General features: G+C 39.5%; 1 protein-coding gene and 1 long non-coding RNA gene across 5 annotated transcripts in view; both read right to left on the bottom strand.

Annotated features, from left to right (window-relative positions):
• Positions 1 to 27,424, bottom strand: part of fah (fumarylacetoacetate hydrolase (fumarylacetoacetase)) — a 263,029-nt gene that overhangs the window by 35,922 nt on the left and 199,683 nt on the right. The window lies entirely within an intron of this gene.
• Positions 6,566 to 8,625, bottom strand: LOC144017591 (uncharacterized). Its single transcript, XR_013283211.1, has 2 exons — positions 7,942 to 8,625; positions 6,566 to 7,209 (listed from the first exon to the last, which is right to left on the bottom strand). It is a non-coding gene; the product is annotated as an uncharacterized LOC144017591 (long non-coding RNA).

Here is a 27,424-nt window from a genome sequence, read left to right as displayed (position 1 = left end):
ATTTGATGCGCCGCCGCCGTCATATAGTATATCAAAAACTTTTCATTTTTCACAATGATGTTGTCCCAGGTGTTGAGATGGTACATCCCAAGTTTGAAGTCAATCGGGTTAACCGTGTAGGAGAAGCGGGCAAAAGTATGACCCCTGTAAATGTGCAAAAATTGGCAAAAATTGGACATTTAAATACTCATACCTCACTTTCTGTCTATTTTAGGGTACACACTTCAAAGAGGTTTTTGTTCATTGGGATGTGCTACAGGTGCCACACAATTTTCATAGCCGTCGGACAATCGTAGCGGGACAGGGATCCTTTTAACCTATGTAGGGGGCGCTAAGGAGCCATTTTTCTTTTATCATGTATGGCGACTTTAAAATATAAAATTTTTCGCCAGGCCTGATGTGCGTGTAAAGTTTGGTGAGTTTTCGGTCACGTTTAGTGTCTCAAAAATGTGATCGTTTGCGGAGAATAATAATAATAAGAACTAGAGCTGCGAGCAGCTATAAAGGGCCCTCGCAACCCGGGCCACGTTGGGGTACTTGCACGTCGGGGTACTGGCACGTTGGGGTACTGTAAAATAGGACAAGGACCATCTAAAATGTTTTTGACAAGCCTTGTGTGTGCAAAGTTTAATCAAAACGCAAAATATGGTGCGCAATTCCCAAAATAAATTCAAAATGGCGGACTTCCTTTTAGGTTTAGCATACGGCTACAGAATACTTTTTGTAGGTCTTAAGCTAATAGGTATGCCTCCCAGTTTTCACAAATCTAGGTCAAGTCATCTTTAGTTGTGTATCGCTTGAATCATACAATTGGAAATGCTCCATAAAAATGCATAGAGGGCGCTATTGAGCACAACGTTGGGTTACTTGCACGTCAGGGTACTGGCACGTTGGGGTACTGTTACATGGAACAAGGACCATTTAAAATGTTAGTTTTTTCCATGCCTTGTCTGTGCAAAGTTTAATGAAAAAGGCCAAAAATGATGTATAGTTCCCAAAATAAAATCAAAATAGCGGACTTCCTCTTTGGTTTGGCAAATGGCTACATAATACTTTTTTGTAGGTCTAGCATAATCATACAATCGGAAATGCTTCATAAAAATGCCTAGAGGGCGCTATTTATTGCAAATTGCACAATAAATCTCTGAAAATTCATGTTCATGACAAGTCTGATGTGTTTGCAAAGTTTCATGAGTTTTCATGTGTATAAAAAAAAAAAAAAAAGCAGCACTTGACAACTGTTACATGGAACAAGGACCATTTAAAATGTTAGTTTTTTCCATGCCTTTTCTGTGCAAAGTTTAATGAAAAAGGCCAAAAATGATGTATATTTCCCAAAATAAAATCAAAATAGCGGACTTCCTCTTTGGTTTGGCAAATGGCTACATAATACTTTTTTGTAGGTCTAGCATAATCATACAATCGGAAATGCTTCATAAAAATGTCTAGAGGGCGCTATTTATTGCAAATTGCACAATAAATCTCTGAAAATTCATGTTCTTGACAAGTCTGATGTGTTTGCAAAGTTTCATGAGTTTTCATGTGTATAAAAAAAAAAAAAGCAGCACTTGACAAACAATGCATTGCTATGGCAACAGCGTGTTACAAAATAAAAAACTTTTGATTACTTTGCATCTTAAACATCTTAAGATGAAACACACCAAGTTTGAAGACAGTCGGATAAATTTTGTAGGAGGGGTTCGTTAAAATATGACCCCTGAAAAAGGCCACAAAAAATGGCAACAAATCCCATCATAAATCAAAATGGCAGACTTCCTGTTTTGTTTAGCACATGGTTCCAAGAGACTTTTTTTGTACATCACGGGCTCTTATGTATGCCTGCAAATTATCATAGCGCTAGGTGAAACGTACAACCGGGAATGCTTCGTTAAAGAGGAGTTTTTTAGCTCAAAATGTGATGCCCGGCCCCTGGGGGACTTCCTGTTGGGTTTAGCACATGGCACCAAGAGACTTTTTTGTACATCCTGGGCTGTTACATATGTCTACAATTTTTCGTCGCTCTAGCTGCTTCGTACAACTGGGAATGCTTCATTAAGAAGGATTTTTTTCCTTTGCAAAAAGTGCATGCCACGATAACAGCGTGTGACGAAATAAAAAACTTTCAATAACTTTTCATTTTCAACATCTTAAGATGAATCACACCAAGTTTGAAGATGATCGGATAAACTCTGTAGGAGGAGTTTGTTAAAATATGACCCCTATGAAATGGCCAAAAAAAATGGCAACACATTCCAAAGTAAATCAAAATGGCGGACGTCCTGTTAGGTTTAGCATATGGTTCAAAAAGAGTTTTTTGTACCTCGAGGGCTGTTATATACCTCTACAAATTTTGGTAACTCTAGGTGAAACGTACAGCCGGGTATGCTTTGTTAAAAAGGAGTTTTTTTAGCTCAAAATGTGATGCCCGGCCCCTGGGGGACTTCCTGTTGGGTTTAGCACAGGGCACCAAGAGACTTTTTTGTACATCTTGGGCTGTTACATATGTCTACAAATTTTCGTAGCTCTAGCTGCTTCGTACAACTGGCAATGCTTCTTTAAGGATATTTTTTTTCCTTTGCAAACAGTGCATGCCATGACAACAGCGTGCGACGAAATACAAAGCTTTCAATAACTTTTCATCTTCAACATCTTAAGATGAATCACACCAAGTTTGAAGATGATCGGATAAACACTGTAGGAGGAGTTCGTTAAAATAAGGCCCCAATGAAATGGCCAAAAAAATGGCAACACGTTCCAAAATAAATCAAAATGGTGGACTTCCTGTTAGGTTTAGCATATGGTTCAAAAAGAGTTTTTTGTAGGTCATAGCCTGTTACATATGTGTACCAATTTTCGTAGCTCTAGATTAAACGTACAACCGGCAATGCCTCGTGAAGTAAGAATTTTTAAACTCTAAATTTGATGCGCCGCCGCCGTCATATAGTATATCAAAAACTTTTCATTTTTCACAATGATGTTGTCCCAGGTGTTGAGATGGTACATCCCAAGTTTGAAGTCAATCGGGTTAACCGTGTAGGAGAAGCGGGCAAAAGTATGACCCCTGTAAATGTGCAAAAATTGGCAAAAATTGGACATTTAAATACTCATACCTCACTTTCTGTCTATTTTAGGGTACACACTTCAAAGAGGTTTTTGTTCATTGGGATGTGCTACAGGTGCCACACAATTTTCATAGCCGTCGGACAATCGTAGCGGGACAGGGATCCGTTTAACCTATGTAGGGGGCGCTAAGGAGCCATTTTTCTTTTATCATGTATGGCGACTTTAAAATATCAAATTTTTCGCCAGGCCTGATGTGCGTGTAAAGTTTGGTGAGTTTTCGGTCACGTTTAGTGTCTCAAAAATGTGATCGTTTGCGGAGAAGAATAATAATAAGAACTAGAGCTGCGAGCAGCTATAAAGGGCCCTCGCAACCCGGGCCACGTTGGGGTACTTGCACGTCGGGGTACTGGCACGTTGGGGTACTGTAAAATAGGACAAGGACCATCTAAAATGTTTTTGACAAGCCTTGTGTGTGCAAAGTTTAATCAAAACGCAAAATATGGTGCGCAATTCCCAAAATAAATTCAAAATGGCGGACTTCCTTTTAGGTTTAGCATACGGCTACAGAATACTTTTTGTAGGTCTTAAGCTAATAGGTATGCCTCCCAGTTTTCACAAATCTAGGTCAAGTCATCTTTAGTTGTGTATCCCTTGAATCATACAATTGGAAATGCTCCATAAAAATGCATAGAGGGCGCTATTGAGCACAACGTTGGGTTACTTGCACGTCAGGGTACTGGCACGTTGGGGTACTGTTACATGGAACAAGGACCATTTAAAATGTTAGTTTTTTCCATGCCTTGTCTGTGCAAAGTTTAATGAAAAAGGCCAAAAATGATGTATAGTTCCCAAAATAAAATCAAAATAGCGGACTTCCTCTTTGGTTTGGCAAATGGCTACATAATACTTTTTTGTAGGTCTAGCATAATCATACAATCGGAAATGCTTCATAAAAATGCCTAGAGGGCGCTATTTATTGCAAATTGCACAATAAATCTCTGAAAATTCATGTTCATGACAAGTCTGATGTGTTTGCAAAGTTTCATGAGTTTTCATGTGTATAAAAAAAAAAAAAAAGCAGCACTTGACAACTGTTACATGGAACAAGGACCATTTAAAATGTTAGTTTTTTCCATGCCTTTTCTGTGCAAAGTTTAATGAAAAAGGCCAAAAATGATGTATATTTCCCAAAATAAAATCAAAATAGCGGACTTCCTCTTTGGTTTGGCAAATGGCTACATAATACTTTTTTGTAGGTCTAGCATAATCATACAATCGGAAATGCTTCATAAAAATGTCTAGAGGGCGCTATTTATTGCAAATTGCACAATAAATCTCTGAAAATTCATGTTCATGACAAGTCTGATGTGTTTGCAAAGTTTCATGAGTTTTCATGTGTATAAAAAAAAAAAAAGCAGCACTTGACAAACAATGCATTGCTATGGCAACAGCGTGTTACAAAATAAAAAACTTTCGATTACTTTGCATCTTAAACATCTTAAGATGAAACACACCAAGTTTGAAGACAGTCGGATAAATTTTGTAGGAGGGGTTCGTTAAAATATGACCCCTGAAAAAGGCCACAAAAAATGGCAACAAATCCCATCATAAATCAAAATGGCGGACTTCCTGTTTGGTTTAGCACATGGTTCCAAGAGACTTTTTTTGTACATCACGGGCTCTTATGTATGCCTGCAAATTATCATAGCGCTAGGTGAAACGTACAACCGGGAATGCTTCGTTAAAGAGGAGTTTTTTAGCTCAAAATGTGATGCCCGGCCCCTGGGGGACTTCCTGTTGGGTTTAGCACATGGCACCAAGAGACTTTTTTGTACATCCTGGGCTGTTACATATGTCTACAATTTTTCGTCGCTCTAGCTGCTTCGTACAACTGGGAATGCTTCATTAAGAAGGATTTTTTTTCCTTTGCAAAAAGTGCATGCCACGACAACAGCGTGTGACGAAATAAAAAACTTTCAATAACTTTTCATTTTCAACATCTTAAGATGAATCACACCAAGTTTGAAGATGATCGGATAAACTCTGTAGGAGGAGTTTGTTAAAATATGACCCCTATGAAATGGCCAAAAAAAATGGCAACACATTCCAAAGTAAATCAAAATAGCGGACGTCATGTTAGGTTTAGCATATGGTTCAAAAAGAGTTTTTTGTACCTCGAGGGCTGTTATACACCTCTACAAATGTTGGTAACTCTATGTGAAACGTACAGCCGGGTATGCTTTGTTAAAGAGGAGTTTTTTAGCTCAAAATGTGATGCCCGGCCCCTGGGGGACTTCCTGTTGGGTTTAGCACAGGGCACCAAGAGACTTTTTTGTACATCTTGGGCTGTTACATATGTCTACAAATTTTCATAGCTCTAGCTGCTTCGTACAAATGGGAATGCTTCTTGAAGGATATATTTTTTTCCTTTAAAAACAGTGCATGCCATGACAACAGCGTGCGACGAAATACAAAGCTTTCAATAACTTTTCATCTTCAACATCTTAAGATGAATCACACCAAGTTTGAAGATGATCGGATAAACACTGTAGGAGGAGTTCGTTAAAATAAGACCCTAATGAAATGGCCAAAAAAATGCCAACACGTTCCAAAATAAATCAAAATGGTGGACTTCCTGTTAGGTTTAGCATATGGTTCAAAAAGAGTTTTTTGTAGGTCATAGCCTGTTACATATGTGTACCAATTTTTGTAGCTCTAGATTAAACGTACAACCGGCAATGCTTCGTGAAGTAAGAATTTTTAAACTCTAAATTTGATGCGCCGCCGCCGTCATATAGTATATCAAAAACTTTTCATTTTTCACAATGATGTTGTCCCAGGTGTTGAGATGGTACATCCCAAGTTTGAAGTCAATCGGGTTAACCGTGTAGGAGAAGCGGGCAAAAGTATGACCCCTGTAAATGTGCAAAAATTGGCAAAAATTGGACATTTAAATACTCATACCTCACTTTCTGTCTATTTTAGGGTACACACTTCAAAGAGGTTTTTGTTCATTGGGATGTGCTACAGGTGCCACACAATTTTCATAGCCGTCGGACAATCGTAGCGGGACAGGGATCCGTTTAACCTATGTAGGGGGCGCTAAGGAACCATTTTTCTGTTATCATGTATGGCGACTTTAAAATATCAAATTTTTCGCCAGGCCTGATGTGCGTGTAAAGTTTGGTGAGTTTTTGGTCACGTTTAGTGTCTCAAAAATGCGATTGTTTGCGGAGAATAATAATAATAAGAATAACTAGAGCTGCGAGCAGCTATAAAGGGCCCTCGCAACCCGGGCCACGTTGGGGTATATGCAAGTCGGGGGACTTGCACGTTGGGGTACTGTTAAATAGACAAGGACCATGGAAAATAGAAATGCATTTGCCGTGCCTTGTGTGTAAAAAGGTGCAGTAAAAGGCCAAAAATGATGCACAATTCCCAAAATAAATTCAAAAGTGTGGACTTTCTGATGTGTGTGCAAAGTTTCATGAAAAGTCGCTCGTTTGATATTCAAAACCAGCATCTGTTTATTTGAAAACATTGCATGGCACAGAGATGGTGTGTGATCAAATAAAAAGCTTTTTGATGACTCTTAATGTGGTGTCGCTGTGCAACACATATGTATTCATGACATAGTGAAGCATTGTGACAGTTTTGTAGGGTCCAGCAAACAGTAAATGTGTGACAGTTATTCAAGAAAAAATGTAGCTTTGAAGCAGGCTAACCAATGACATCATCTAAAGGGGAAAAAAGCACATGAGCAAGCATAGGTATAAGTAGAGGAGAAAAAGAGATGAAAGAAGTGCGAGAGATGGAACAGGAGAGGAATGCAGCTGTTTATGTATAGCTGTTGTAACAGGACAGATTAAATAACACTTTAACCTGGGGTTAACAGCGCCCTAGGACAGATAAACTCTTTAGTGTAAAAGTTTTCTGGGACAGATGAATCCCTTGGGGTCAAAGAGTTTGGGTTAGCACATAGTCTGTCTTAGGATAATGTAACCTCCATGGATGAATTAGTCCTAGGACGCTTTGATCTGCGGGCTAAAACTTCAGGGGGGTTAACCTGTCCTGTTATATTGTGATCATCGTCTTCGTGCATGTCCTCAGTGGCTTCTTCTGTCTGTGTGGCAGCATTTGATACATCTGTAGAACAAAAAAGAATGAAGAATCATGTTAGATCTGTGAAGTTTGGTTGTCTTAGGTGTAGTTTACAGAACAGTCGTGTGCATATTTTTAGCATGGTAGTGTCTTAATACAAATGCATATTATGTAATGCACTGTATATGGATATTACAGACGTAATATTTGACGGTGATCTTATATTCATAGTTTTTGCCCGTTAATAAATAATATAGCTAGTAAGTAATAAGACACGCAAAAATGGTATAGTTGAATCCTCTGGGTCAAAAAGCAATGTTTTAGGATTGTGTGATGAAATGATGAATAAAAGTAAGGATACGACAGGTACATAAATGGTTATATATACACACGGACATATATATTTATACAGTATAACAGTGCCGCATGTATTGGTTTTAAGGAAAGAGTTGAAAAGCAGTGTTCAGAAAAAAGCATAAGACGCACAAAGTACCATTTCACTACATGTAATAAGTTGTCAAGTAGACATGTGAATTAAGTGGTTAAGATAGTGGCTACTGTGCAAGTAAGCTTCAATTGTCTCTAAAAGGTTAGCATATGTGTTCTACATGATATCAATGGCTAGACGTGCTCGTGGAGAAACATTACAAACAGAAAAACACACTAAAGGTGCCTTTAACAAACCTGTTAATAAATGAGAACTTAATACATATATGTATGGCATACTGTATATGATTGAGAAAGTTGTCCTGTTTAGTTTATGTATTGTATACTTACGGAAAAAAGTTGGCAATCTTTGCGTATGGAGATGATTAGAGGGTCTTTATCAAAAGAGAATTTGCTTGTTGATTTGTTCATGTTCTGTAGAAAAGCAAAGGAGTAGAAATAAATACAGTATCATACTTCATAAACATACAAGACATTTGTAGCTGTATTAACCATTGTTGGTATTTGAAGTGATAATTTAGGAATAGAAGTGTAGTGATTGCAGAATTTATAGAGTGCTTACCTTGTATGACTTTGTAGATGGAAATGTCTTTTGTTGAAAGAGCTCTTTGTTGTCTACTATATATGCAAGGACAAGCATAAGTAGGTGTGGTTATGAAGTACTTGACCATTGAAATAAAGCAGTGGTATCAAATGTATGGACCGTGGTTTGGCTCAGGCCTGCAAAGGGGTTTAATGTGGCACAAGAGATAATCTTGTAAGGTACAAAAAATAATAATAATATAATAGGTATGCCTCTGAGTTTTCACAAATCTAGGTCAAGTCAAGTCATCTTTAGTTATTTTGCGCTTGAATCATCCAATCGGAAATGCTCCATAAAAAATGTATAGAGGGTGCGATTTATTGCAAATTGCACAAGAAATCTCTAAAAATTCATGTTAATGACAAGTCTGATGTGTGTGCAAAGTTTCACGAGTTTTCACACATGTATAGATAAAAAAAAACAAAGCAGCACTTTACTTGGCAACCAATGCATCGCTATAGCAGCAGCGTGCGATAAAATAAAAAACTTTCGATAAATTTGCATCTTAAACATCTTAAGAAGAAACACACCAAGTTTGAACACGGTCGGATGAATTTTGTAGGAGGAGTTAAAATATGACCCCTAAAAAAGGCCACAAAAAAAGTCTACAAATCCCATCATAAATCAAAATGGCGGACTTCCTGTTTGGTTTAGCACATGGTTCCAAGAGACTTTTTTGTACATCGTGGGCTCTTATGTATGCCTCTAAATTATCATAGCGCTAGGTGAAACGTACAACCGGGAATGCTTCGTTAAAGAGGAGTTTTTTAGCTCAAAATGTGATGCCCCCCTACGGGACTTCCTGTTGGGTTTAGCACATGGCACCAAGAGACTTTTTTGTACATCGTGGGCTGTTACATTTGTCTCCAAATTTTCGTAGCTCTAGCTGCTTCGTACAACTGGGAATGCTTCATTAAGAAGTAATTTTTTCCTTTGCAAACTGTGCATGCCACGGCAACAGCGTGCGACAAAATAAAAAGCTTTCAATAACTTTTCATCTTCAACATCTTAAGATGAATCACACCAAGTTTGGAGATGATCGGATAAACTCTGTAGGAGGAGTTCGTTAAAATAAGACCCCTATGAAATGGCCCAAAAAATGGCAACACGTTCCAAAGTAAATCAAAATGGCGGACTTCCTGTTCGGTTTAGCATATGGTTCAAAAAGAGTTTTTTGTACCTTGAGGGCTGTTACATATGTCTTCAAATATTGGTAACTCTAGGTGAAATGTACAGCCGGGAATGCTTCATTAAGTTAGAATTTTGAAACACAAAATTTGATGCCTCGCCTCTGGCGGACTTCCTGTTAGGTTTAGCATATGGCACCAACAGGCTTTTTTGTAGATCATAGTCTGTTACATATGTGTACCAATTTTCGTAGCTCTAGATTAAACGTACCACCGGCAATGCTTCGTTAAGTAAGAATTTTGAAACTGTAAATTTGATGCCCCGCCACCGTCATATAGTATGTCAAAAACTTTAGATTTTTTACCATGATGTTGTCCCAGGTGTTGAGATGGTACAGCCCAAGTTTGAAGTCAATCGGGTTAACCGTGTAGGAGAAGCGGGCAAAAGTATGACCCCTGTAAATGTGCAAAAATGGGCCAAAATTGGACATTCAAATACTCATACCTCACTTCCTGTCTATTTTAGGGTACACATATCAAAGAGGTTTTTGTTCATCTGGATGTGCTACAGGTGCCACACAATTTTCGTAGCCATAGGACAATCGTAGCGGGACAGGGATCCGTTAAACCTATGTAGGTGGCGCTACAGAGCCATTTTTCTGTTATCATGTATGGCGACTTTAAAATATCAAATTTTTCGCCAGACCTGATCTGCGTGTAAAGTTTGGTGAGTTTTCGTTCATGTTTAGTGCCTCAAAAATGTGGTTGTTTGCGGAAAAGAATAATAACAAAGAAGAAGAAGAATAATAATAACTATAAAGGGCCCTCGCAACCCGGGCCACGTTGGGGTACTTGCTCGTCGGGGTACTGGCACGTTGGGGTACTGTCAAATAGGACAAGACCATCTAAAATGTTTTTGACAAGCCTTGTGTGTGCAAAGTTTAATCAAAACGCAAAATATGGTGTGCAATTCCCAAAATAAATTCAAAATGGTGGACTTCCTTTTAGGTTTAGCATACGGCTACAGAATACCTTTTGTAGGTCTTAAGCTAATAGGTATGCCTCCCAGTTTTCATAAATCTTGGTCAAGTCATCTTTAGTTGTGTATCGCTTGAATCATACAATTGGAAATGCTCCATAAAAATGCATAGAGGGCGCTATTGAGCACAACGTTGGGTTATTGAGCACAACGTTGGGTTACTTGCACGTCAGGGTACTGGCACGTTGGGGTACTGTTAAATGGAACAAGGACCATTTAAAATGTTAGTTTTTTCCATGCCTTGTCTGTGCAAAGTTTAATGAGAAAGGCCAAAAATGATGTATAATTCCCAAAATAAAATCAAAATAGCGGACTTCCTCTTTGGTTTGGCAAATGGCTACATAATACTTTTTTGTAGGTCTAGCATAATCATACAATCGGAAATGCTTCATAAAAATGTCTAGAGGGCGCTATTTATTGCAAATTGCACAATAAATCTCTAAAAATTCATGTTCATGACAAGTCTGATGTGTTTGCAAAGTTTCATGAGTTTTCATGTGTATAAAAAAAAAAAAAAAAAGCAGCACTTGACAACTGTTACATGGAACAAGGACCATTTAAAATGTTAGTTTTTTCCATGCCTTGTCTGTGCAAAGTTTAATGAAAAAGGCCAAAAATTATGTATAATTCCCAAAAAAAATCAAAATAGCGGACTTCCTCTTTGGTTTGGCAAATGGCTACATAATACTTTTTTGTAGGTCTAGCATAATCATACAATCGGAAATGCTTCATAAAAATGTCTAGAGGGCGCTATTTATTGCAAATTGCACAATAAATCTCTGAAAATTCATGTTCATGACAAGTCTGATGTGTTTGCAAAGTTTCATGAGTTTTCATGTGTATAAAAAAAAAAAAAAAACAGCACTTGACAAACAATGCATTGCTATGGCAACAGCGTGTTACAAAATAAAAAACTTTCGATTACTTTGCATCTTAAACATCTTAAGATGAAACACACCAAGTTTGAAGACAGTCGGATAAATTTTGTAGGAGGGGTTCGTTAAAATATGACCCCTGAAAAAGGCCACAAAAAATGGCAACAAATCCCATCATAAATCAAAATGGCAGACTTCCTGTTTGGTTTAGCACATGGTTCCAAGAGACTTTTTTGTACATCATGGGCTCTTGTGTATGCCTGCAAATTATCATAGCGCTAGGTGAAACGTACAACCGGGAATGCTTCGTTAAAGAGGAGTTTTTTAGCTCAAAATGTGATGCCCGGCCCCTGGGGGACTTCCTGTTGGGTTTAGCACATGGCACCAAGAGACTTTTTTGTACATCCTGGGCTGTTACATATGTCTACAATTTTTCGTCGCTCTAGCTGCTTCGTACAACTGGGAATGCTTCATTAAGAAGGATTTTTTTCCTTTGCAAAAAGTGCATGCCACGACAACAGCGTGCGACGAAATAAAAAGCTTTCAATAACTTTTCATCGTCAACATCTTAAGATGAATCACACCAAGTTTGAAGATGATCGGATAAACTCTGTAGAAGGAGTTCGTTAAAATAAGACCCCTATGAAATGGCCAAAAAAATGGCAACATGTTCCAAAGTAAATCAAAATGGCAGACTTCCTGTTAGGTTTAGCATATGGTTCAAAAAGAGTTTTTTGTACCTCGAGGGCTGTTACATATGTCTTCAAATTTTGATCACTCTAGGTGAAACGTACAGCCGGAAATGCTTCATTAAGTAAAAATTTTGAAATGCAAAATTTGATGCCCTGCCTCTGGCGGACTTCCTGTTAGGTTTAGCATATGGCACCAACAGGCTTTTTTGTAGATCATAGTCTGTTACATATGTGTACCAATTTTCGTAGCTCTAGATTAAACGTATAACCGGCAATACTTCAGATGAAACATGCCAAAGAATGAAGACAATCTGATAAGTTTTGTAGAAAATATGAGGCCTATAAAAGGCCCCCAAAAAATGGCTACAAATAGCAAAGTAAATCAAAATGCCGGACTTCCTGTTTGGCTTAGCATATGGTTCTAAAAGACTTTTTTGTACATCGTGGGCTCTTATGTATGCCTCCAAATTATCATAGCGCTAGGTGAAAGGTACAACCGGGAATGCTTCGTTAAAGAGGAGTTTTTTAGCTCAAAAAGTGATGCCCGGCCCTTGCGGGACTTCCTGTTGGGTTTAGCACAAAGCAGCAAGAGACTTTTTTGTACATCGTGGGCTGTTACATATGTCTACAAATTTTCGTAGCTCTAGCTGCTTCGTACAACTGAGAATTCTTCATTAAGAAGAATTTTTTTCCTTTGCAAACAAGTGCATGCCACGACAACAGCGTGCAGCGAAATAAAAAGCTTTCAATAACTTTTCATCTTCAACATCTTAAGATGAATCACACCAAGTTTGAAGATGATCGGATAAACTCTGTAAGAGGAGTTCGTTAAAATAGGACCACTATGAAATGGCCAAAAAAATGGGAACACGTTCCAAAGTAAATCAAAATGGTGGACTTTCTGTTAGGTTTAGCATATGGTTAAAAAGAGTTTTTTGTACCTTGAGGGCTGTTACATATGTCTTTAAATTTTGGTAACTCTAGGTGAAACGTACAGCCGGGAATGCTTCATTAAGTAAGAATTTTGAAACTCAAAATTTGATGCCCCGCCTCTGGCGGACTTCCTGTTGGGTTTAGCATATGGCACCAACAGACTTTTTTGTAGGTCATAGTCTGTTACATATGTGTACCAATTTTCGTAGCTCTAGGTTAAACATACAACCGGCAATACTACGTTTAGTAAGAGTTTTGAAACTCTAAATTTGATGCCCCACCGCCGTCATATAGTATGTCGAAAACTTTAGATTTTTTACCATGGTGTTGTCCCAGGTCTTGAGATGGTACATCCCAAGTTTGAAGTCAATTGGATTAACCGTGTAGGAGAAGCAGGCAAAAGTATGACCCCTGTAAATGTGCAAAAATTGGCCAAAATTGGACATTTAAATACTCATATCTCACTTCCTGTCTATTTTAGGGTACACACATCAAAGAGGTTTTTGTTCATCTGGATGTGCTACAGGTGCCACACAATTTTCATAGCCGTCGGACAATCGTAGCGGGCCAGGGATCTGTTTAACCTATGTAGGTGGCGCTATGGAGCCATTTTTCTGTTATCACCTATGGCGACTTTAAAATATCAAATTTTTCGCCAGGCCTGACGTGTGTGTAAAGTTTGGTGAGTTTTCGTTCACGTTTAGTGTCTCAAAAATGTGATTGTTTGCGGAAAAGAATAATAACAAAAAATAAAAAGAAGAATAATAAGAATTCCTTGAAAAACAATAGGGACCTCGCAGCGGTCGCTGCTCGGGCCCTAATAAGAATTCCTTCAGGAACAATAGGGACCTCGCAGCGGTCGCTGCTCGGGCCCTAATAATAAGAAGAATTCCTACAAAAACAATAGGGCCTCGCAGCGGCACCGCCGCCGCCGCTGCTCGGGCCCTAACTAGAGCTGCGAGCAGCTATAAAGGGCCCTCGCAACCCGGGCCACGTTGGGGTACTTGCACGTCGGGGTACTGGCACGTTGGGGTACTGTCAAATAGGACAAGGACCATCTAAAATGTTTTTGACAAGCCTTGTGTGTGCAAAGTTTAATCAAAACGCAAAATATGGTGCGCAATTCCCAAAATAAATTCAAAATGGCGGACTTCCTTTTAGGTTTAGCATACGGCTACAGAATACTTTTTGTAGGTCTTAAGCTAATAGGTATGCCTCCCAGTTTTCACAAATCTAGGTCAAGTCATCTTTAGTTGTGTATCGCTTGAATCATACAATTGGAAATGCTCCATAAAAATGCATAGAGGGCGCTATTGAGCACAACGTTGGGTTCCTTGCACGTCAGGGTACTGGCACGTTGGGGTACTGTTACATGGAACAAGGACCATTTAAAATGTTAGTTTTTTCCATGCCTTGTCTTTGCAAAGTTTAATGAAAAAGGCCAAAAATGATGTATAATTCCCAAAATAAAATCAAAATAGCGGACTTCCTCTTTGGTTTGGCAAATGGCTACATAATACTTTTTTGTAGGTCTAGCATAATCATACAATCGGAAATGCTTCATAAAAATGTCTAGAGGGCGCTATTTATTGCAAATTGCACAATAAATCTCTAAAAATTCATGTTCATGACAAGTCTGATGTGTTTGCAAAGTTTCATGAGTTTTCACACATGTATAAAAAAAAAAGAAAAAAAAGCAGCACTTGGCAAACAATGCATTGCTATGGCAACAGCGTGTGACAAAATAAAAAACTTTAGATTACTTTGCATCTTAAACATCTTAAGATGAAACACACCAAGTGTGAAGACAGTCGGATAAATTTTGTAGGAGGGGTTCGTTAAAATATCCATCCATCCATCCATTGTCTTGACCGCTTATTCCTCACAAGGGTCACGGGGGCTGCTGGCGCCTATCTCAGCTGGCTCTGGGCAGTAGGCGGGTGACACCCTGGACTGGTTGCCAACCAATCGCAGGGCACACAGAGACGAACAACCATCCACACACACGCACACCTAGGGACAATTCGGAGCGCCCAATTAACCTGCCATGCATGTCTTTGGAATGTGGGAGGAGACCGGAGTACCCGGAGAAGACCCACGCGGACACGGGGAGAACATGCAAACTCCACCCAGGAAGGTCCGAGCCTGGACTCGAACCGGAGACCTCAGAACTGGGAAGCCGACGTGCTAACCACTCGACTACCGTGCCGCCCTCTCGTTAAAATATGACCCCTGAAAAAGGCCACAAAAAATGGCAACAAATCCCATCATAAATCAAAATGGCGGACTTCCTGTTTGGTTTAGCACATGGTTCCAAGAGACTTTTTTGTACATCGTGGGCTCTTATGTATGCCTGCAAATTATCATAGCGCTAGGTGAAACGTACAACCGGGAATGCTTCGTTAAAGAGGAGTTTTCTAGCTCAAAATGTGATGCCGGCCCCTGGGGGACTTCCTGTTGGATTTAGCACATGGCACCAAGAGACTTTTTTGTACATTGTGGGCTGTTACATATGTCTACAAATTTTTGTAGCTCTAGCTACTTCATACAACTGGGAATGCTTCATTAAGAAGGATTTTTTTCCTTTGCAAAAAGTGCATGCCACGACAACAGCGTGCGACGAAATAAAGAGCTTTCAATAACTTTTCATCCTCAACATCTTAAGATGAGTCACACCAAGTTTGAAGATGATCGGATAAACTCTGTAGGAGGAGTTCGTTAAAATATGACCCCTATGAAATGGCCCAAAAAATGGCAACACATTCCAAAGTAAATCAAAATGGCGGACGTCCTGTTAGGTTTAGCATATGGTTCAAAAAGAGTTTTTTGTACCTCGAGGGCTGTTATATACCTCTACAAATTTTGGTAACTCTAGGTGAAACGTAGAGCCGGGTATGCTTTGTTAAAGAGGAGTTTTTTTAGCTCAAAATGTGATGCCCGGCCCCTGGGGGACTTCCTGTTGGGTTTAGCACAGGGCACCAAGAGACTTTTTTGTACATCTTGGGCTGTTACATATGTCTACAAATTTTCGTAGCTCTAGCTGCTTCGTACAAATGGGAATGCTTCTTTAAGGATATTTTTTTTCCTTTGCAAACAGTGCATGCCATGACAACAGCGTGCGACGAAATACAAAGCTTTCAATAACTTTTCATCTTCAACATCTTAAGATGAATCACACCAAGTTTGAAGATGATCGGATAAACACTGTAGGAGGAGTTCGTTAAAACAAGACCCCAATGAAATGGCCAAAAAAATGGCAACATGTTCCAAAATAAATCAAAATGGTGGACTTCCTGTTAGGTTTAGCATATGGTTCAAAAAGAGTTTTTTGTAGGTCATAGTCTGTTACATATGTGTACCAATTTTCGTAGCTCTAGATTAAACGTACCACCGGCAATGCTTCGTTAAGTAAGAATTTTGAAACTGTAAATTTGATGCCCCGCCACCGTCATATAGTATGTCAAAAACTTTTGATTTTTTACCATGATGTTGTCCCAGGTGTTGAGATGGTACATCCCAAGTTTGAAGTCAATCGGGTTAACCGTGTAGGAGAAGCGGGCAAAAGTATGACCCCTGTAAATGTGCAAAAATGGGCCAAAATTGGACATTTAAATACTCATATCTCACTTCCTGTCTATTTCAGGGTACACATATCAAAGAGGTTTTTGTTCATCTGGATGTGCTTCAGGTGCCACACAATTTTCATAGCCGTAGGACAATCATAGCGGGACAGGGATCCGTTTAACCTATGTAGGTGGCGCTCCAGAGCCATTTTTCTGTTATCATCTATGGCGACTTTAAAATATCAAATTTTTCGCCAGGCCTGATGTGTGTGTAAAATTTGGTGAGTTTACGTTCACGTTTAGTGTCTCAAAAATGCGAAGCTAATAGGTATGCCTCCCAGTTTTCACAAATCTAGGTCAAGTCATCTTTAGTTGTGTATCGCTTGAATCATACAATTGGAAATGCTCCATAAAAATGCATAGAGGGCGCTATTGAGCACAACGTTGGGTTCCTTGCACGTCAGGGTACTGGTACGTTGGGGTACTGTTACATGGAACAAGGACCATTTAAAATGTTAGTTTTTTCCATGCCTTGTCTGTGCAAAGTTTAATGAAAAAGGCCAAAAATGATGTATAATTCCCAAAATAAAATCAAAATAGCGGACTTCCTCTTTGGTTTGGCAAATGGCTACATAATACTTTTTTGTAGGTCTAGCATAATCATACAATCGGAAATGCTTCATAAAAATGTCTAGAGGGCGCTATTTATTGCAAATTGCACAATAAATCTCTAAAAATTCATGTTCATGACAAGTCTGATGTGTTTGCAAAGTTTCATGAGTTTTCACACATGTATTAAAAAAAAAAAAAAAAGCAGCACTTGGCAAACAATGCATTGCTATGGCAACAGCGTGTGACAAAATAAAAAACTTTAGATTACTTTGCATCTTAAACATCTTAAGATGAAACACACCAAGTTTGAAGACAGTCGGATACATTTTGTAGGAGGGGTTCGTTAAAATATCCATCCATCCATCCATTGTCTTGACCGCTTATTCCTCACAAGGGTCACGGGGGCTGCTGGCGCCTATCTCAGCTGGCTCTGGGCAGTAGACGGGTGACACCCTGGACTGGTTGCCAACCAATCGCAGGGCACACAGAGACGAACAACCATCCACACTCACACGCACACCTAGGGACAATTCGGAGCGCCCAATTAACCTGCCATGCATGTCTTTGGAATGTGGGAGGAGACCGGAGTACCCGGAGAAGACCCACACGGACACGGGGAGAACATGCAAACTCCACCCAGGAAGGTCCGAGCCTGGACTCGAACCGGAGACCTCAGAACTGGGAAGCCGACGTGCTAACCACTCGACTACCGTGCCGCCCTCTCGTTAAAATATGACCCCTGAAAAAGGCCACAAAAAATGGCAACAAATCCCATCATAAATCAAAATGGCGGACTTCCTGTTTGGTTTAGCACATGGTTCCAAGAGACTTTTTTGTACATCGTGGGCTCTTATGTATGCCTGCAATTTATCATAGCGCTAGGTGAAACGTACAACCGGGAATGCTTCGTTAAAGAGGAGTTTTTTAGCTCAAAATGTGATGCCCGGCCCCTTGGGGGACTTCCTGTTGGGTTTAGCACATGGCACCAAGAGACTTTTTTGTACATCCTGGGCTGTTACATATGTCTACAAATTTTTGTAGCTCTAGCTACTTCGTACAACTGGGAATGCTTCATTAAGAAGGATTTTTTTCCTTTGCAAAAAGTGCATGCCACGACAACAGCGTGCGACGAAATAAAGAGCTTTCAATAACTTTTCATCCTCAACATCTTAAGATGAGTCACACCAAGTTTGAAGATGATCGGATAAACTCTGTAGGAGGAGTTCGTTAAAATATGACCCCTATGAAATGGCCCAAAAAATGGCAACACATTCCAAAGTAAATCAAAATGGCGGACGTCCTGTTAGGTTTAGCATATGGTTCAAAAAGAGTTTTTTGTACCTCGAGGGCTGTTATATACCTCTACAAATTTTGGTAACTCTAGGTGAAACGTACAGCCGGGTATGCTTTGTTAAAGAGGAGTTTTTTTTAGCTCAAAATGTGATGCCCGGCCCCTGGGGGACTTCCTGTTGGGTTTAGCACAGGGCACCAAGAGACTTTTTTTGTACATCTTGGGCTGTTACATATGTCTACAAATTTTCGTAGCTCTAGCTGCTTCGTACAAATGGGAATGCTTCTTTAAGGATATTTTTTTTCCTTTGCAAACAGTGCATGCCATGACAACAGCGTGCGACGAAATACAAAGCTTTCAATAACTTTTCATCTTCAACATCTTAAGATGAATCACACCAAGTTTGAAGATGATCGGATAAACACTGTAGGAGGAGTTCGTTAAAACAAGACCCCAATGAAATGGCCAAAAAAATGGCAACATGTTCCAAAATAAATCAAAATGGTGGACTTCCTGTTAGGTTTAGCATATTGTTCAAAAAGAGTTTTTTGTAGGTCATAGTCTGTTACATATGTGTACCAATTTTCCACCGGCAATGCTTCGTTAAGTAAGAATTTTGAAACTGTAAATTTGATGCCCCGCCACCGTCATATAGTATGTCAAAAACTTTTGATTTTTTACCATGATGTTGTCCCAGGTGTTGAGATGGTACATCCCAAGTTTGAAGTCAATCAGGTTAACCGTGTAGGAGAAGCGGGCAAAAGTATGACCCCTGTAAATGTGCAAAAATTGGCAAAAATTGGACATTTAAATACTCATACCTCACTTCCTGTCTATTTTAGGGTACACATATCAAAGAGGTTTTTGTTCATCTGGATGTGCTACGGGTGCCACACAATTTTCATAGCCGTCGGACAATCGTAGCGGGACAGGGATCCGTTTAACCTATGTAGGGGGCGCTAAGGAGCCATTTTTCTGTTATCATGTATGGCGACTTTAAAATATCAAATTTTTCGCCAGGCCTGATGTGCGTGTAAAGTTTGGTGAGTTTTCGTTCACGTTTAGCGTCTCAAAAATGCGATTGTTTGCGGAGAATAATAATAAGAAGAATAACTAGAGCTGCGAGCAGCTATAAAGGGCCCTCGCAACCTGGGCCACGTTGGGGTATTTGCATGTCGGGGTAAAGGCATGTTGGGGTACTGTTTCATAGGAAACCGTCTAAAATGTAAATGTTTTTGTTTTTTTTTAAACTTTTTATTTTACCATTTTTCATTATATAAAATGAAAATCACACAAATGAACAAGCAGACTTGCAAAGAACAATCAACATTGCAAGGGATTACCAAATACAAAAATAACAAAAAAAAAAAAAAAAAAAAGGGGAGAAGAGGTCCGAGATGTTACCAAACAAAAATACAAAAAAAAATGCCTAAACCAAAAATAAAATACCTCAAATGACACATCCTTACAGACAATCTGCAGCATTACTCAGGTATGCATACCATTTCTGCCATCGTCTTTCACCCAGATCTTTTTGAAGACGAATAGGTATATGTCATCTGCTCTAAGACATGTATCTGTTTTACAATATTAATAAAAAGGTCCACACTGGGACAGGTTTTCTGCATCCAGTGTTTTGTGATAGCCTTCTTGGCAGCTGCCAACAAAATCCGATAAAGATAAACATCGCTTTTTTCCAATCTTTCCGGTATAATTCCCAGATAAAGAACTGAAAAGGACACACATATATCGAGATGCAAAACCCTCGAAACAATCCCTGCCACCTCCTTCCAGAAAAACTGGATGGAGGGGCAGGACCAAAATATATGAGCGTGATCCGCCATAGGCACTCCACATTCCCTCCAGCAGCTCAACTGTGTACCAGTCTGTTTAGACTTCCACTTAGGAGTAATGAAGTAGCGAATTAAGTTTTTCCAGCAAAAGTCCCTCCAAGTCCAGGAGACAGTAGAAGAAGCTTGCATTTTCCAAGAATCCAGCCACATGTTGTCCGTTATTTCGATGTTCAGTTCTTTCTCCCAATGATGCTTCACATAGTCCGTGGTGACCATATTTATTAATGAAACAATACCATTATATAATTTACTTATTAATCCTTTGCTACTGGCTGAGTCGTAAGCATCCACAAATATACAGACAATCTTTGATTGAACTACTGGGTCACGACCTCTCAATTTTTTATAAAAATAATCTCTGAGCTGCAGGTACCTATAAAAATCCTGCCTGCCTAACCCATGGCTCTGACATAAATGATCAAAGCTTCTGAGCTCCCAGTTTTTGACAATTCTGCACATAGAGGTAATGCCACCATAGATCCATCGCCTGTAACTATGGTCTAACAAAGATGGTGTAAATTCAGAATCATATGCTGGCCACCTAAGTAAAGTAATCTGTTCCTGGAGGTGAAATTTCTTAACCACTTCTTCCCACACTTTTAGTGAAAAATTAACCCACTGGCTAGTTGTTTGTAATGTTTCCTTTACCATTCCTGCATATCCCAGCAATGCTTGTGTTGGTACATCAGTCAAAGAGAGCTCTATAGTTTTCCATTTAGCTATATAAAGTGGGTTACACCAGTTTACCAGAGGTCTCAACTGTGCTGCTAAATAATAATCCCTCAGGGACGGGAGGGCCATACCACCTCTTTCCACTGGAAGCTGGAGGGTAGCAAGTCTGACTCTGGGTTTCTTATTATTCCAAACAAATCGGGAAATATGTTGATTCCATTCTCTAAATTGTCTCGGGGGGATGTCTACCGGCAATGACAAAAAAAGATACAGAAGTCTCGGAAGGATATTCATCTTTACCGTTCTAATTCTATTGCCAAAATCAAGAGGGAGCAAACTCCACCTATTTAGATCGTCATATATTGTCTTATTAATACTCATATAATTGACTTCAAATAACTGTGAAAGATCTTTGGGTAAACACACTCCCAAGTAGTTAATCTGAGTCGACTGCCATTTGAAATTAAATTTTGTAAGAAGGTCCTGTGTAGGGGCATAATTAAACACCATAACCTGAGTCTTATGTATATTTAGGACATAACCAGAATATTTTCCATACGTTTCCAACATTGTCATTAATAAAGGCAGGCCTAAGTGAGGATTTCTTAATGTAATTAGTACATCATCCGCATACAGACTTATTTTATATTCTTCCCCTCTTATTGGGATGCCTCTCAATCCCGTCTCCTGGCGAACTGCTTGGGCTAATGGTTCGATAAATAAATTAAAAAGGCTAGGACTGAGGGGGCAACCTTGTCGGCATCCACGTTGTAAATGTATTGAATTAGAGAGACTTCCATTAACCTTTATTCTTGCTGTAGGGGAGGTATAGAGACCCTGTATACATCCTATGAATTCTCTACAAAAACCAAATCTGTCCATGACCAAGTACAAGAATTCCCACCCAACGGAATCAAATGCTTTTTCCGCATCTAAGCTGAGGACGACAGCATCCATTTGATTTTTATGGATTTGTTCTATTAAATGTAAGGCCTTCCTTATATTGTCTTGAGTCTGCCTGTTTTTTTATAAATCCAGTTTGATCCTCATCTATTAACCATGGCATCGCTTTTTGCAGTCTTTTTGCTAAAATGGTGGCATACAATTTATAGTCAATATTCAGGACGCTAATCGGTCTATAACCTTTACATTCCATTTTGTCCTTTCCCTCTTTTGGAATCACTGATATGAAAGCCTCTCTCCAAGAGGGAGGGATGGGGCCCCCCTTTAAGGCACAATTAAAACAAGGCTCCAGCAGAGGAAGCAGGTGTTCTCTCATTAACTTATACCATGCCGGGGGGAAACCATCCAACCCACATGATTTGGATGAATTTAAATTTGAAATAGCATCATTTATTTCATCCCTTGTTATTGGGGATATAAGGTTCTCATTAATTTCTGTACCTAATGTAGGTAAGTCTAATGAATTAAGAAATTCAATTATTGGATGTTCATCATTTTGGCTTGCCTGGGAATATAAAGATTTGTAATAAGTTTCAAATGCACTTTGTATTCCCTCCAGACAATTAGTCACTTTATTTGTTACCGGATCTCTAATACTATAAATTGTATTTTCAGCCTGTTGTTTTTTGAGTCTCCATGCTAACAATCTAGTAGCCCTAGGGCCCGCTTCATAGTATTGTTGTTTCATAAACCTTATATTTCTCTCTACCTCTTCACTTAATATTTTATCTATTTCCTGTTTGACATTTCTAATTTCGAATACCACTTTGGGGTTCTTTCCGACAATATTTGCTTCCTCCAAATCTCTCAACTTTTCCTGTAATTTAGTCAGTTTTTCAGTTTTTGCCTTTTGCAGTGCAGACATCCTTGCTATTAGCTTCCCCCTAAGTACAGCTTTGGCTGCATCCCATAAGATATTTGGGCCTACATCCCCTGTATCATTATCCTTCATATACAGGGCAAGGTCGTTTTCCATTGACTGTATAAAGGCATGGTCATTAAGCATCCCAGTATTAAGTCTCCACATAGTTTTCCGCTGTTTGCAATCAAAATGTAATGTCAGATAAACACCTGTATGATCTGAGAGGTCCCGCTGACCTATTCTACAATTTCTTATTCTATGTAAATCCCTATTAAGCACAAAAAAATAGTCCAGTCGAGAATAGGCTGCATGACGTGCAGAATAGAACGTGTACCCTGGGTTGGACCCCTGTGTGGCCCGCCAGACATCAATCAAACCCAGTTCTTTCATCATCCTGTTAAAAAAATTTTCAGTTGAATTCTTTCCTCTCTTTCTATTCGATGTATCCCATTGCGGGTTCAAAAGTATGTTAAAATCTCCAGCACAGATAAGAGTCCCATATGTTTCTGTTGCAATCAGATCGAAAACCCTTCTAAAAAACAATATATCACTTTTAGGGGGGGCATATACATTGAGCAAAGTCACTTCTTTTTGGTCAATTTTTCCTTTTACAAAGACATATCTACCTTCCTTATCATTGATTTGAGATATAAACTCAAATTTAACATTATTTGCCACCAGTATAGCAACACCCCTCTTTTTACCATTTTTATATGATGAAAAGAAGGAGTTTCTCAAGCCCATCTTCTTTAATTTATCATGCTCACCATCAGATAAATGAGTTTCCTGCCAAAAAACTACACTGACTTTCTCCTTTTTTACTTTAGCTATCATTTTACTTCTCTTGATGGGATTATTCAAACCATTTACATTCAAAGAGAGAATGTTATAGAATTGATAAGGCATTTTTCTTACCTTTGCAACATTGCACTTGTAACATCTCGGACCAACAAAACCAAACAAAAAAAAGGAAAAATAAAAACAAAGACAAACAAACAAACAACAGAACTTCCAACAGGGAAGCTAACATATCGCTTCTAATTGTGAGGGGTCTTGCCACAAAGTGGGGCCCTCTGTAGAAAAAAATAAAAAAAATAAAAAATAAAAAACGTCTTGGGGCGTGACCATTAATCCACAGGTATCAGCCTTCTCATATCGCCGGTACAGTAGTTATCCAGTAGTGGGAAGTTCCAATCGGGTGTCTCATTCATCCCCCGCTGAGGGCTCGAGCCCCATTCTGCGGTACTCACTCAGCTTCTCCCGAATTTGCTGCCGGAACCGCTGTCTCCCTCCCGCACGCTGGGTCTTGGCAGACTCCCAAGGTAGAAGTCGAGCCAGCGTCTCCTCTGAGACGCTTTCCTCTTCTGATCCGCCGGCAATTTCGGCCACCTCGAATCCTCGTCTCCGCAGGTCCTCCGCTGCGTGCCTCGCGTTGTTGTACATGACGGTGCCAGTGTCAAAAAAGACTCGCATCTTCGTTAGGGGGGTTTGGAAACGTATGCCCTTGTCTTTCAACGCTTTCTTTACGGGGATATATTGCTTCCGTTTGCTCTGTACTTCCGTAGCTTAATCGTGATCAAAATATACTGGTTTGTTTTGAATCCGAAGCTTCTTCCTCCATGCGTCTCGAAGAATCTGTTCTTTCACTGAGAACCGAAGGAAGCAAACCACCATGGAACGAGGGGGGGCACCTGATGGAGGCTTGGGGGCCAGAGCACGATGTGCGCGTTCAATTCCCAAGTCCGGGTCACTTTCGGTTCCCAGCTCCGACTTGAGAAAATTTTCAATGAAAGCCACAGCGGATGTACCCTCAGCGTCCTCGGGTATACCGTAAATTCGGATATTCTTGCGCCGGGAGCGCCCTTCCAGATCCGCAACCTTCTCCTTTAGAGCCCGTTGGTTAGTAAGAAGTTGGGTTAGAGTCTCTTTGACACCAATGTCCCACTTCTCCATGTCGGCTAAACTTTTCTCCACTTCTCCGACACGTTTAACTGTCCCCTCGACTCGATTTGTCACTTCGTTTATCTTCCGGTTTACCTCCGCAGTGAGCTCCTCCATTTGTTTTTTAATATCTTCTCGAAAACATGCTCGGAAGTCAGCAAGGTCTTTTTTTAGTTCGGCTTGAAGCGAAGCCATCCCCGATATCATAACCTCGCTCATCACTTCGCGAATTGAATCCAGTTTCGTTCCCTTTCGGGGCTCCATCTTGATTCGCTACGCTATCACATGGCGCAGCTTCTCCTTCGGTTTCTCGCTCAACATTGTGTCGTAGCCCATAACCTTTCTTCTTGCTTTTATCCCCACTCATTATGGCAACAAAATATATTCGTTTCGATGAAAAAGACTCTTGAATTATTATCTAATTTGCGGCTGATACCCGGAGCTCAGTCACTACACGGCCATCTTGTCTACCGCCAATTGTAAATGTTTTTGACATGCTTTGTGTTTGCAAAGTTTCATGGAAGGCCAAAAATGATGCACAATTAAAATAAAATCAAAATGGATTGGCACATGGCTATAGAATAATTTTTGGAGGTATTAGGCTGATAGGTATGCCTCCCAATATTCACACATCTAGCTGAACCATATAAACGGATATACTTCATAAAAATATCTAGACGGCGCTATTGAGCCATTTATTACAAATTGCACAACAAATTATAAAATATTCATGTTCGTGAGAGATCTGATCTGTGTGCAAAATTTTGTGAGTTTTTGCCCATGTTTAGACTCTCAAAAAAAAATTTTCTTTGCAAACAATGCATCGCTACAGCAAAGGCGTGTGACAAAATAAAAAAATTCAATAACTTTTCATCTTAAATATCTTAAGATGAAACATGCCAAAGAATGAAGACGATGTGATAAGTTTTGCAGAAAATATGACCCCTATAAAAGGCCCCAAAAAGTGGCTACAAATACCAAAGTACATCAAAATGGCAGACTTCCTGTTTAGTTCAGCATATGGTTCCAAGAGACTTTTTTGTACATCTTGGGCTCTTATGTAGTATGCCTCCAAATTATCATAGCTCTAGGTGAAACATACATCCGGGAATGCTTCGTTAAAGAGGAGGGGTTTTTTTAGCACAAAATGTGATGCCCGGCCCCTGGGGGACTTCCTGTTGGGTTTAGTACATGGCACCAAGAGACTTTTTTTGTATATCGTGGGCTGTTACATATGTCTCCAAATTTTCGTAGCTCGAGCTGCTTCGTACAACTGGGAATGCTTCATTAAGAAGGATTTTTTTTCCTTTGCAAACAAGTGCATGCCACGACAACAGCGTGCGACGAAATAAAAAGCTTTCAATAACTTTTCATCGTCAACATCTTAAGATGAATCACACCAAGTTTGAAGATGATCGGATAAACTCTATAGGAGGAGTTCGTTAAAATGAGACCCCTATGAAATGGCCAAAAAAATGGCAACACGTTTCAAAGTAAATCAAAATGGCGGACTTCCTGTTGGGGTTAGCATATGTTTCAAAAAGGGTTTTTTGTACCTCGAGGCCTGTTACATATGTCTTCAAATTTTGGTAACTCTAGGTAAAACGTACAACCGGGAATGCTTCATTAACTCATTCACTCCCAAAGACGTATTTATACGTTTTTTAGGTTTTTGTTTGCTAGAGTTTTTGTATGATGGCTTTGATGCAGTTTCTGACCTGAAGTGGTCACTTAAAGTGATAGTAGTTATTACAAAAAAAAAAAAAATGTGTGCTTCATCTGTTTCATTCATTTTTATTTTTTTTCTAACAACTACCATCACTTTAAGCTTCCACTTCAGGTCAGAAACTGCATCAAAGCCTTCATACAAAAACTCTAGCAAACAAAAACCTAAAAAACGTATAAATACGTCTTTGGGAGTGAATTAGTTAAAAAGGAGTTTTTTAGCTCAAAATGTGATGCCCGGCCCCTGGGGGACTTCCTGTTGGGTTTAGCACATGGCACCAAGAGAATTTTTTGTACATCTTGGGCTGTTACATATGTCTACAAATTTTCGTAGCTCTAGCTGCTTCGTACAACTGGGAATGCTTCATTAAGAAGGATTTTTTTTCATTTGCAAAAAGTGCATGCCACGGCAACAGCGTGCGATGAAATAAAAAGGTTTCAATAACTTTTCATCGTCAACATCTTAACATGAATCACACCAAGTTTGAAGATGATCGGATAAACTCTATAGGAGGAGTTTGTTAAAATAAGACCCCTATGAAATGGCCAAAAAAATGGCAACACGTTTCAAAGTAAATCAAAATGGTGGACTTCCTGTTGGGGTTAGCATATGTTTCAGAAAGGGTTTTTTGTACCTCGAGGCCTGTTACATATGTCTTCAAATTTTGGTAACTCTAGGTAAAACGTACAACCGGGAATGCTTCGTTAAAGAGGAGTTTTTTAGCTCAAAATGTGAAGCCCGGCCCCTGGGGGACTTCCTGTTGGGTTTAGCACATGGCACCAAGAGAATTTTTTGTACATCTTGGGCTGTTACATATGTCTACAAATTTAGGTAACTCTCGGTGAAACGTACAGCCGGGAATGCTTCATTAAGTAAGAATTTTGAAACTCTAAATTTGATGCCTCGCCCCCGTCATATAGTATATCAAAAACTTTAGATTTTTTTACCATGGTGTTGTCCCAGGTGTTGAGATGGTACATCCCAAGTTTGAAGTCAATCGGGTTAACCGTGTAGGAGAAGCGGGCAAAAGTATGACCCCTGTAAATGTGCAAAAATGGGCCAAAATTGGACATTTAAATGA

This window comes from Festucalex cinctus, chromosome 4 (assembly GCF_051991245.1).
Source record: "Festucalex cinctus isolate MCC-2025b chromosome 4, RoL_Fcin_1.0, whole genome shotgun sequence".
Taxonomy (NCBI): domain Eukaryota; kingdom Metazoa; phylum Chordata; class Actinopteri; order Syngnathiformes; family Syngnathidae; genus Festucalex; species Festucalex cinctus.
Note: the sequence above shows the minus strand (reverse complement) of the source record. Positions and strands in the feature narration are given on the sequence as shown.